We start from the raw sequence: 7,325 nt of genomic DNA on the forward strand, positions 1-7,325 counted from the left end.
TAGCCAAAATAAGCATCGCATACTTATATAAAACATTCATGCATGGGGACGCAGCTAGTCCTAATCCATCTGTTGTTGAAAAATATATAAAGAAAGAAAAAGAAGAGATGAAAGAAATGGTCTAAATCTCCCTCTGAAGGAGATTTCTCTGTTCTATGTTCAGTAGCAGCTGTTCTAAACCGATTCAACGGGTTTCCTTTCCATTTCTCTTACATTTTAATTGTGATTTGTTTCTTGTGTTTTTCCCTGTGAAACAGCCCATATTTTTCAGATGAATTCTATTTTGCTACAAATATCATGCCCATGTCATTAAAATATCAGTAGATAAAAAAGGAAGTAAAGCATTCTTAAATTTAAAATTAAACTCGTTTTTCACAAATATTTCCAGAGAAAAAAGAAAAAAAAAAAAAACTTGGGAGAGATACATTATTTGTTTTAGTAAGGGGTAATCTATTGCTTAAATATCAAAGGACAAAATTAGGTAGGGTGATTTATGGCTTCACCAATAAAAATATACAAGTGATTACTAGTAAGTTATCAGGATTGTTTATCAAAGTTTGCAATTACTGAAGTTTATATAATCCATGTCTTATTTATTTTTGAATAACTTATGTACTTAAAATCATCATTGCATTAATAAAACCAAATGCCAAGCAGAATTGATGATAGATACATGGATCAAGATTCATAACTGGGCAGTGACTTGACCAAAAATTTGAATTTAGCACTCATCCATAACAGATAGTCTTTGAGGAACTAACTCTTCAGACTTACAGATATGTTTTACCCCATCTCAAAGGGCAGGTCTCCAATGGAATAGAAGTCATTTATTTAATTAATTCAACACATATTTATTGTGTGGCTACTATGTGTATGCTAACACTGGTGAATGTCATTGATTAAGAAACATTCCCACCTTTCGGTGAGTTTATAATTTAACAGAGGAGGATGAGAAAAAAAAATTTCAGGGGCGCCTGGGTCGCTCAGTCATTAAGCGTCTGCCTTCGGCTCAGGTCATGATCCCAGGGTCCTGGGATCCAGCCCCACCTCGGGCTCCCTGCTCCACGGGAAGCCTGCTTCTCCCTCTCCCACTCCCCCTGCTCGTGTTCCCTCTCTCGCTGTGTCTCTCTCTGTCAAATAAATAAACAAAAAATCTTTAAAAAACAAAAGAAAAAAAATTTCAATTCAATGTTATGGCATACCTAAATTTCAAAACTCTACTTCTTTATTGTGTCTAGAAAAAGCTTAAGAGTTTCAGTAATTAGTAAATCAGTATGAAAAATAAGTATGATGAGCCACTCATACAGGTCTCCAGAACATGATAAGGGATAATAGAATTTTTCCAGGCATTGATCATACTGTCCCTTAATTATTATGTCTCATTATATCTGAAACTCCAGAGGACACTGACCACAAAAGAGAAGCAACGTTAAATTACGTTATGTGGAGGATGTGGTAAGTTTGTGCACCAAATCTATTTCACTTTTTCTCTGTTTTTAGGCAATTTATACTATCTCCATTTTTTCAATTCAATAAACATTTTTATGTACACATTTTTGTACTTACCATGCTATTTTCTTTTTTTACTAATGAAAAATTATTATTGAAATATAGTTGATGTGCAAGATTATATTAGTTTCTAGTGTGCAACATAGTGATCTTACTTCTAATTATGGTCTTTTCTTTCTCACTTAGAGAAATCCCTTAACATCTCTTGTAGGGCCGGTTTAGTGGGGATGATCTCCATGTTATTTTCTTACGGTAAAATGTTAGAAGCAGAATTTTTAGGTCATAGAGGAAATACTTGGAAAGCTTGGTGCATATGGCCAGATTTCTTGAAAAATTTTGATGTTTACCTCTTTTGCAGGTCATATGTAGAAAGGCCTACATTCCATTAACAAATCTATAATTGCACTGTCCAGTGTGGTAGAGACTATCCATAGGGGATCATTCAAATTTAAATAAAATTTAAAGTTGTTTCCTCAGTCACACTAGTTATATGCCAAAAGCTCAATAGAATACTTCGTAGAATAGCATGTGTTTACTCTTGATGTAAGTCCTGTACATTTTTTTTAAATGCATCCCCAGCCTATCATTATCATTATTGCTAACCAAAATAATTATTTCAATATTATTTTCTAAGCAATTATTGGTGATAAATTTTTTAAATATTAGTGTTTGTACATCACCATGATCTTAAACCATTTTATTCATTTGAATAGTTTCATTTTGATGCTCCTCCTTAAGACAAATGTCATGACACCTGCAAATAATGATGCTAGTTAGAAAAAAAATCCCCATGGACTAAAGTCATTTTTGGTAAGGGTGAGTGTACTTCTTTTGTGCTTTGTCTCCACGCCTTTGGAAATAGCCCAAACGGGCTACCTTCTCAGTGGTATACTCTTGCCTCCAGACCTAGCTCTCCTCGACTAGTCCCATGTTGGAGTAAATCCCTGCCACTTTTAAGAAACTGGCTTAGAGAAAAACGGCTAGAAACAGGCCTGTGCTTTACTTTGGACCTCACTTTGAACCATTAAATGCTGTTTCTCCATAGTGATGGAAGGAACTAAATGCATGACATATTTCATTCATGTTATGGTCTACCCATGCATCTTTCACTAATCTCTTCAAAACAGAGAATGCTGTTAGAACATGCCAAACTTTCTTTAATTTCCTTCCTGAAAAGCTGTAATTATTTCCCAGGAAAGGAATTCATGTAACAACTCCTAGTGTCTTCATCAATTTATCTGAAGCATTTTGTATCTAGCAAAATTTTCTTGAGGTTATGATATGCTACCCTCTCATTCTGCAATTTCACTGCCGAGGAATCCTTTGGGGTTGCTGTTGTTGCTTCTTTTGACTCTGTTATCTCCTTCCTCTTTTCTTCCTAGACTTGTGTATTTTTGGCCAGGGTGGGCAGATGGTCTTATCATATTTGCTTCACCTCATATGCTATAGAATTTTAGTATTTATCTGTATCTAAGAGCTACTCTCCCCCCATCCCAAGAAAGTCTGTGAAACTGTAGGCAATTCCCAGCTAATTTCCAGCACCAATTTAGTATTTCTTGAAAGGTTTTTACAGTGACACACTACTGTGAAATGGGAAAAAAAAAATAAAGTTAAGTATTAAGGTTTTAGAATGGTATAAAAATTTTACTGAAATGATGACTATTTTGTACTTGTAATCATGTTGATAAGATGGCATCTTGAAGATCCTTGGGTTAGCCTTAGATTCCTCCAGCTTTATTAATACTCTTTTCTATATCATCCTTCTGGGACATTAAACCTTGTTACTCTCTACACTTCCTGAAGAGTTCTATCCCAGCTGAAAAGCCTCCTGGGGTAGACAGGGCAGAAGAATGATGATCACCATTTTCAAAAGGCTCAGTCCCAGGCAAGATTTGACTTTTTTAGGATCCCTACCATCACCCACAGATTTTCATATGGAGGAAGAGCTTTTCTGATTTCACATAACTCCTGAAAGGACCACCAGTCCCCAGTCATGCACATGCCAACAGGTACATACATACCAAGAGGATCTTCTTACATTAACAGTTTCCAAATAAAGAGTCTGGAATTTCAGTTCATGTTAGCATTTTTCTGAGACTAGACTGAAAATCACAGTATCATCGTATATTGGAAACTATGATCAAAAAAAGCAATGCAGAATAAAGTGGCAATTGAGGACTAAAATTTGACCTACATCGTATTTTAAAATATTATGTATTATTATTCTAAAATATAAAGATGTGGTTGGATTTCCATTATTTCAAAAACACTGAAGAGCTCATCTTTTTCATGCCTCCACAGAGGCCAGATCAACCAGAATCATGACCACTACAGGCATCTGAGCAATTTTAGCAGTCAGTACAAATAGCTGTAGCTAAATTGGTCTTTCCATGATCAATACCAATTGCGAAGCTCCAAAATTTATGTGCATGCTCAGGCTGCAGTCAAATGGTCATGTGAATTAGGTAAATATCAACGGGGTGATATTATCAATAACAAACGTGATCATGTTTTTCCATTCTACTTTCCTTTGTATTAGATTAGCAGACAAACAAGCAGCTTGATTTTTTTTAATTAGAAAGCCACTTTAAAAGTTTTACGGTTATTTAAACTATTATCTTAAAAATGATTCTGTCCCTTCCTCCCCACCTGTCTCTCAAAAAAAAAAAAGCAAATAAATGCATTGTCCACCGCAATTATAATGCGGCTTACAGCCATGCCCTTAGGCCCGGAGGAGAATGTGGGAAAGCGAAAGCAGTTTTTGGATAAGTGTGATGAAAGTGTTTTGATGTTTTCTTTACATTCTGCCTTCCCATTATTACTATTACTTATGATTTCCCAATATTTAAATGTAACCAAATGGTGATTTTCTTATAAAAAAATCATTATTTTTCTTCATAGTTTATAATATTTCACAAAGCATTAACATTACACCATGCTGCTAACTGCTATGAGTGTATCTAAACATATTCATTAGTATTTGTTAACAGATCACATTTTATGTAATATAATATTTTTAAAACCTTTCTACATATCTATAAAATTTAAGGAGCTATAGTTGAAGCATTGTTAAATATCTAGCACCAAGGCCTTGTGTTCTGGTCTTCTCTGGATGTCTTTTCTCTGATCAGCAGCCCTTAAGATTCGCTTTGAGGTAGAACAAAAGGGAGATGTGAGAAATATAAAATTGAAGGGCAAAATGAGAGCAAGGACACAGGTTTCCATCAGCATCGACTCTCAGTACAAAACACTATTGTTTTGGAAGTCTGTTTATATTTACGCAATGAAAATATCTGTTCTATAGTCATCACTGGTTAATCTGTAAGTAACACATACACACACGTACACACACACAACAAAACATATGTATGCTGTACATCATAAAAATACAACTAAAATACATATTTTTGTGTCTACAATGAAAACAAAATCTTAAAATTTTAAATTATGAAGCTACAGGAAAGATCATATACTTCCTTTTTTTATTTTATGAATTTACAAAGGTAGCAGTGGACGGGCTGGGGTCAGAACATAAGCTTTGAGATATACTTGTGTGCTTTCTACTACACAACTATACTCTGAAATATGCAAGCAGAGCTCATTAGAGAGACAACCTTTGCCCAAAGAAAATACATTTTCCATATACTGTTCTGCAGATTTCAGTAGAGAAATTCTTTTGAAATCTTGGTAATGATGGCATATAGATTTCTCTGTTCATGAAGATAACAAAGCTATTGATTTGGCTTTCCTTGTAAAATTGTAAAAGAATAATAAAGCCACTCCACAAACAGAGTCAAAGAAATGTGCGCTTCAATTTTGTCTGTAACTACTCTTTTTTTTTTTATAAAGATTTTATTTATTTATTTGAGAGAGAGAGAATGAGAAAGAGCACATGAGGGGGGGAGGGCCGAGCAGGGAGCCCGATGCGGGACTCAATCCCGGGACTCCAGGATCATGACCTGAGCCGAAGGCAGTCGCTTAACCAACTGAGCCACCCAGGCGCCCTGTAACTACTCTTAAATGAACCTGTCATTGGAGTGTATTGTTGACTCTATTAACTGCATCTGAGTTTGCCATGTTTCCTGAAGATGTGTTTCAGATTATGCCCATGATTCTTTAGTACTTTTTGGTTTGGTCAATTACGTCAAATATTTTTGTTTATTAATACAAAGAAAGATCTTCTAGAGGGGAGGGGGGTAGGAGGATGGGTTAGCCTGGTGATAGGTATTAAAGAGGGCACGTTCTGCATGGAGCACTGGGTGTTATACGCAAACAATAAATCATGGAACACTACATCAAAAACTAATGATGTAACGTATGGTGGTTAACATAACATAAAAATAAAAAAAAAAGAACAGGGAGAACTATGAATGTGTGTGAATTATCAAAAAATAAAGAAAGATCTTATTATTCTTTAATATTTTCACTATGTAGTATGTGGGAATAACATGGTTTCTGTTCACTATTGCATATTGTTGTTGCATTTGACTGAAAAAGAACTGACCAAGATATGGCCAGCCACCAGGAATAGTACCATGTGGTGGTTAACTTTATTAACTTTCCTTTCAACCATAATGTTGTCTGACACTGTGGTGCTTATCATTTAATATTTAACACCCATTTGTCATTCATTACTTCAGCAAATACTTCTTTAGCATCTGATGCAGTTTTCTTATGCCTTGAGTAAAAAGATTGCAAAAATCACTAGTGTCAAGTCCCTCGTCAAATACTTTCAGACATATTTGTCCACAAGGTGCTCTACTGAAATGTAGTTAAATACTCTAGATTAAAAGAAGGAAAATTTTCGACATTTCATAGTTCTCAATTTTATCTTTAACATTATGTAAGTTTACCCCCACAAACTGCTCCTTGCTTTGGAACTAAAGAAAATAATATCGCATTTGAATGACCAAGGCTCTTCCCTGTATAATGCACTGTTACAATAGTCTATAATATAACGACCATAGAACAATTTCACTTCTAGATACATACCCAAAAGTACTGAAAGCAGCATCTCAAAGAAATATTTGAACATCGATGTTCATAGCAATATTATTCACAATAACCAAAAAGTGAAAGTAACTTAAGTGTTCTTTGACCAAAGAATGAGTGGGTAAACAAAATGTAATATGTATATGTCATGGAATATCATTAAAAAGAAAGGAAACTATGACACATGATACAACATGGGTGAACCTTGAGGACATTATGTTAAGTGAAATAAGCCAGTCACTCTGGGAACCAAACTGAGGGTTACATAAGGGAGGCGAGTGGGGGGATGAGGTAACAGGGTGATGGGTATTAAGGAGGGCACGTTTGGTGATGAGCACTGGGTATTATATGCAACTAATGAATCGTTGAACACTACATCAAAAACTAATGATGTACTATATGCTGGCTAATTGAACATAATAATAAAATAATAATAATAATAAATAAGCCAATCATAAAAAGACAAACACTGTATATTCCACTTCTATGAAGTACCTAGAATAATCAATTAGCAATAATCGTGCCCCGGATAAACCTCATTGGCTACAATACTGCCACCGTGCAAAGCAAATAAATAGGGACAGAAAGGAGAAGGGCGGTTGCCAGGGGCTGGGAGAAGAAGGGAATGGGTCATTGTTGTTTAATAGGTATAGTGATAGCAGAAATGGTTATGAGTGATGTGTACCCTCTATTCTAGCATCTTAAAGATGCTACAATTTAACCAAATTATGAATGAGTGAAGCAAGGTCCTACAGTGGAAAATCAATGTACTGCTTTTCAAGGGTGACCTTCTTTTCATGGACCTTAATGCATTAAAATATTTC

General features: G+C 35.1%; 1 non-coding gene across 1 annotated transcript; it reads right to left on the reverse strand.

Moving 5' to 3' along the window:
- Positions 1–6,934: 6,934 nt before the first annotated feature.
- LOC118015521 lies at positions 6,935–7,070 on the reverse strand. The gene has a single exon (XR_004680665.1). It is a non-coding gene; the product is annotated as a U4 spliceosomal RNA (small nuclear RNA).
- Positions 7,071–7,325: the final 255 nt, after the last annotated feature.

Source organism: Mirounga leonina, unplaced genomic scaffold (assembly GCF_011800145.1).
Source record: "Mirounga leonina isolate KUSES-001 unplaced genomic scaffold, KU_Mleo_1.0 Mir_165, whole genome shotgun sequence".
Classification (NCBI taxonomy): Eukaryota; Metazoa; Chordata; class Mammalia; order Carnivora; family Phocidae; genus Mirounga; species Mirounga leonina.